The sequence below is a fragment of the Miniopterus schreibersii genome (genome assembly GCF_964146895.1).
Source record: "Miniopterus schreibersii genome assembly, chromosome: 1".
Taxonomy (NCBI): Eukaryota; Metazoa; Chordata; class Mammalia; order Chiroptera; family Miniopteridae; genus Miniopterus; species Miniopterus schreibersii.
In genome coordinates, this window is record NC_138101.1 from 169,359,254 (window position 1) to 169,365,253 (window position 6,000).

The window sequence follows — 6,000 nt, forward strand, 5'->3', positions numbered from 1 at the left end:
CACAGTTCAATTCCCAGTCAGGGCACATGCCCGGGTTGCCAGCTTGATCCCCAGTGGGGGGCGTGCAGGAGGCAGCCGATCAATGACTCTGTCTCATCATTGATGTTTCTCTCTCTCTCCCTCTCCCTTCCTCTCTCTGAAATCAATAAAGATATATTTTAAAAAAATAAGAATAAAATAAGAATAAAAAAGAAAACGAAATTTCTGTGAGCCTAAAAGCAACATATCACAATGACACAGGCGTCTTTATTCGCTCCCTTTCCACCATCTGTCACCTTCCCTTGCAGCTTACAGAGCCCTGGAAGTTTTGAAAATGTTTGCAAATCAAACTACATTTAAATGTAATGATTAGATATACACAACACCAAGTGGTACATCTGCAGAGATAATTTGAAATTCCTGATTTCAAGAGAGCAAATGAGTGTTTACTGAGGAATAATTAAATCAAAATTTCAGATGAGCTCCTCCATCCCCCTGTTATTTTCATTTCATTTGGAATAATAATTCCTGGGTGCTCATTCTGTGTGGTATCTGTAATATCACTGCTCCCAGAATGGAAAGATCCTTCAGGACAGAGCTGGCTGAGATGAGCTGGATCCCTGCCACATGGAGCAAGTATTTATTTAAGCTAACATCCTCTTAAATTGACCACTGCACATTCATGCTACATTTTTTAACCTTTGTAGAGATATCTAATTTATATGGTTCTAATATACTATATCCATACTTGAATTGGTTTTTTTCATGCTTTGTCTCCTGGCAAATATTTTGCCTATTTTCAGTTGTTCTAACCCATTTTTGAATGTCCTCCTTAAAGTGGTAAGCTATATTCTTTAATTGCTGCTGCTTGATGTGACTTTATAAAAAGTTCAGCCTCTCAGTTATAAAATAGCTTTACTTTTCCATGAAGACTGCTGTTTAGGGTGAGATGTTTTTGTTTGGTAGGTTTTAAGTGATGTGAAAATCCAACGACAGTCCTCTTAATCACTTACTCTTCTGTGTAGGGTACTCCACCTGCAGACAGAAAAGGAAACAATGAAATTGCCTAAATAATACATCAAATGCCTCTTGATTTAGCCAGACAGTCTCCAGTGATTAGCTTTCACTGATAGAGTGTGCCTTTTCAATCTGTGATTCTTTGGGCTCCATAAAATGGGACCCGGGCCCTTTTCTTGCTATAGAGCCAAAAGATGGTTTGAGGATTCTTAATACCCTAAAAGCATCTTGTAAGGTAAATGGTCTTCCATCCAGAAAGGCTAAGTTTTACCTATCTAAAAACATTTTTTTTTCCAGAAAGTTACACTCTGTTACAATTTTCCATCTCAAGTACTATATATAAGTCTTAGCAATTCTGCATACAACATATGCCTCAAAACAAAATTATCTTCCAACCTGAAGAGTTTCTGACTTAGCAAACTCGGAGAGCTAAATGCAAGTTGAAATTTGGGTAATAAATTCCAAACTCTTGGAAGGGGTCACAGTGAACCACCCTCCTTCAGCTCTTTATCTTGTCCTTTGGCCTCCACATTAGGTCCCCTCCCACCTGCCTGAGAAACCAGAGAGGGGGGGCAAGTCTGCAAAAAGGAAACCATGCTCATCTTTGCCACATCTAGTCAGATCCTCTTACAATTTTGGCTGAGATTTCTTGTTCAGAGTTGAGAGCAAGTTCCTTTGTAAGACTAAAGAACTAGCTCGCCAAAGTAGAGTAATATAGTTGAGAAAAGGTGACTTCTCAAAGGTCACTTTTGTTTTTATGTCTTGCTTGACACTGTATTCCAGGGTGAGTCCCACTCCCCCATGTGCATTCATAGGAAATTACTGACCAGTTATCCCCACCTCGGCCTGACCGAAATGCCTTTCGTGAATAGGTTTCCAGAAGTTTGCCCCCAGTGATGTATTCCCATAGGTATTATTTTCTCAGTTGTTTACTACAAAAAAAAAATAATAAGATTCAGAGTGAATGGGGTTACAACACAATATTTTTCTAGTCTGGAATTTTTTTATTAACAATCGGTGCTGCCGGGTCGTGCATGCTGCAACTCTTAAAATTTCCCTTATTTGGTTATGCTTTTTGCAAAAAGGGCTACAGTTCACACTGCAGAGTATTAAGTAAGCTTTCTGGGGGGGGGGGGTTCCCACTGTGGCCCAAAAGAATTAAAATCTTTTAATATAAATAGAGAGCATATTTATCATTCCTCGATAGTTAATTATAGAGTTTGGTACCTTTGTGCCTCAGGGAAGCCATGTGATATAAAGTTACAGAATTTCAGGGGTAGGGTTTAGGGAAAGGAGAAAGCCATTGGAAAAATGATGGGCTCCATTAAGGAGACTAATGAGTCTGGATGCAGAAATATGCCAGGAACTGGCATACACATGATTGTAGAATTTATTTCCAGTAACAATGGGGAAGTTATTTTTAAGTTACTACATATACTGTGTGGGGAAAGTTGAGGAAGAGCTCGTCTTCATAAAGCTTTGATGCTTTGCTTTTGCTTACATAGAAAAACTCAGTCCCGTTATGTGGGAAGCTCAGTAATATTGTTTGGGCACTTTTGAGAGTTTCAGGAAAACGTTTCCCCCTTCTTAATTTAAGTGTGACACAGGTCTCAGAATTGTCACCTGTTCTATAATTTCCATCAACTTTTCTCTGTTGAAAGCCATTCTGTTCTCCGGATTTGCATGAAAGGGTTATTTATGATCGCACCATTGTTAACGCTGGCTAAAACGTAGTTGTGTTCAAGCGACCCCGCCTTGTGACGGGGATTGTGCGAGGCAAAGCACAGAGCCGGGTCTGCAGGCAGGGCGGCTCCGTCCCCTGCGGGCGCCTTACATCCCGCGGCCCAGCCTTGTGGCTGAAGGTGAAGTTCCTCCTCCGGTGCTGGAAATAGAGCGCAGCCCTGCGGTGGTTTCTTTATGACCCAGAGGCCAGTGAGAAAACTTTAGGATCTTTAGGAAAGAATGTAAGACCTAGCGAAGCAGTAAAACAAGACGTTTCAGTATTTCCTTTTTATAAAACGTGTATCCTCTCAAGTAAATTTTAGCCCTCCTGAACAATCCCTAGAGGAAGACATGGAAAAGCAAATATTTTTCCAGTTCTATTTAACTGTTTCTAAACAAAATAAACTCAATGAAAGGGAAGTTTGTTTTTTGGGTTTTGGGGGTTTTTTTTAGCTGAGGTGACATTGCTTCTCTGTATTAAATAGCCTAGAAGTTAAGGAGTGGTCATATTTACCATGTGTAGTGTTATGAGCAGTTAAATTTTATGGCTGTATTTGTAAAACTGTTCTTTTATATTTCATGTCAAATTGAAAAATTTATTTCTTCACTATTGTACCTGTGGAAATACAAGCCATTTTACAGGAAAAAAATCTTCAAAAACAATTAAACGGATCTCAGTATGTTTATGAGTGGTCGTCTTCGGACTCTGTGCCTCTCATGGGTTCATCAGAACATTCACTAGGAAGTTAATACAAATGTAGACTTGATTTTTGCATTTAAGCGTATTATTGTTTTATATTCCACACAATGCGTACATATTAAAATCTGGGTACTGAAAATCCCCTTGATTTTCTTATTGAAGAAAACCTCATCGGTGCTTATATTACTTGTGACATTACATCCCTGTCAAATAAATCTAACTTCTAGGAGATCTTAACCTGGCTTGCAGAATTAATGGATTTTCTTTCTGATCATTAAAGTCCTATTGCTACTTTTGTGACTATCTTCATACACATTTAACAACATAAGCATTTTGTGTAAACCTTCAAGCTTTCAACCACTGTCTTTCATTTAGAAAATATATATATTTTGTGATAAAATTTTTCTGTCACATTGATATTTAAGGAATCTTAGTATTGTTGAGGCAAATAGATTTTCCAGTTCCAAAAAAAAGAAAATACACATTTATATGGGCTTTTATTTCAGGGATTAAGGGTTCTGTACTTTATCGAATCTAACATGCCAAGAATTATAAGATGTGTTGTTATGGATAGACAGAGTCACAATTGTAGGGTACATCCCATTTGGCAAGGGTGCTGTATCCATGGGGAAAAAACAGTGTTCAACAAATGGAGCAGGGACAACTAGATATCCACATGCAAAAGAATGAAGTTGGACACCTACCTAACACAGCATACAAAAATTAACTCACACTGGATCAAAGCTAAAACTATAGATTATTTGTGACCTTGGGTTAGTCAGTGATTTCTTAACTACAACACCAAGAAATACAAGCAACAAAAGAAAAAGATGAGTTGGACTTTATTAAAATGTTTCTGCATCAAAGGACACAAAGTAAAAAGACAACCCCAACAATTGGAGATATTTGTAAATCATATATCTGATAGGGGAGTTGTATCCACACTATATAAAGAACTCATAACTCATCAATAAAAAGGCAACCCAGTTTAAAAAATGGTCAAGATATTTGAATAGATATTTTTCCAAAAAAATATACAAATGACCTATAAGCACATAATAAGATTCTCAACATCACAGGCCATCGGGGAACTACAAACCATGTTACCACTTTATAGCCACTATGATGGCTAAAATCAAATAGAAAGTAACAAGTGTTGGCAATTTGTCTAAAAATTAGAACCATATACACTGTTGGAGGGATTATAAAATGGTGCAACTGCTTTGGAACAAGCAGTTCGGCAGTTCCTCAAAAGGTAGGATACACAGTTACCATGTGACAACATTTTACTCCTAGGTATATACTAAAAATAATGCGTTCACAGAAAAACTTGTACATAATTGTTCATAACAGAATTATTCATAGTAACCAAAAAGTAGAAACAACCCAAAAGTCCATCAACTGATGAATGGATAAACAAAATATAAGATACCTATACAATGGAATATTATTTGGCTATGAAAGTTAATGAAGGTCTGATACATATTACAACATTAATGAACTCGGAAACATGCTAAGTGAAAGAGGCCAGACATAAAAGGTCACATACTGTATGTCAGAAATAGGCATCTTACCATAAATAACTGATTAAATACATCCTGGGTACATTTTTTTTTAATTTACCTTTATTGTTGAAAGTATTATTGGTGTCCCCTTTTCCCCCCAATTGATCCCCCTACCCCACTGGGTACATTTTAAAACACTCCCATAGCCACAGGCAATGGCATTGAATAATAAGCAGTGAAGAAAAAATGCTCTCAAAATTGAAATGGGAGTAAAAAGATGGGAAGAGGAGAACCTTTGAAAACAATATGTTGATATAAGTTGTTACTCATTTTCTTTGTCTATTTGTGTTTGGAAAAGAAGTTACTTAAATCCAAGCAGCTACATATTGGAACTGTGGAATTTCTGTAGGAATAAATTCCCATGTGCTCTCAGGTGCTTTCCAGAGTTTTAACAAAATCATGGACAGTATTAAGAGTAGCAGAAATATTCTTCAGTATAATTTTTCTTCCATCCTCACCTGAGGATATTTTTTCCACTGCTTTTCAGAGATAGTGGAAGGGAGAGAGGAAGAGAGAGGGAAACATGGATGTGGGGGAGAGACATCCATTGGGTGCCTCTTGCATGCCCTGGGGCCAGGAGTGGAGCCTGCAGCGAGGCTCGTGCCCTGGCAGGAATCGAACCTGGGACCCTTCAGTCCTCCAGCGGGCGCTGTGGCCGCTGAGCCAAACCCGCTGGGGCGCCTTGGGTATAATCTGTAACAAGTCATCAGTTAGTTTAACGCCATCAAAACATGTTCAAACTTGGACCAATACCTTCTTTTTTTTTTTTTTTTTTTTTTTTTTGCATTTTCTTTTATTTTCAAGAACCTTACCCATGATTTCTCGTTTTTACTGCCAAATTTGAAAACATCAAGCCCTTGGGTCAGATGTAACATGCCAAGGTGAAAAATTAAGCATAAAAAAAGGGGGGGGCAAATTCTAACAGCCTTGGGGAGTCAAGGAGGCGCAGGCCCCGCGGGGAAAGGGCAGGCCTGGGAGTGCCCGCGGGTCACGGCGGCCGGCCCAGCGGCGAGGCGG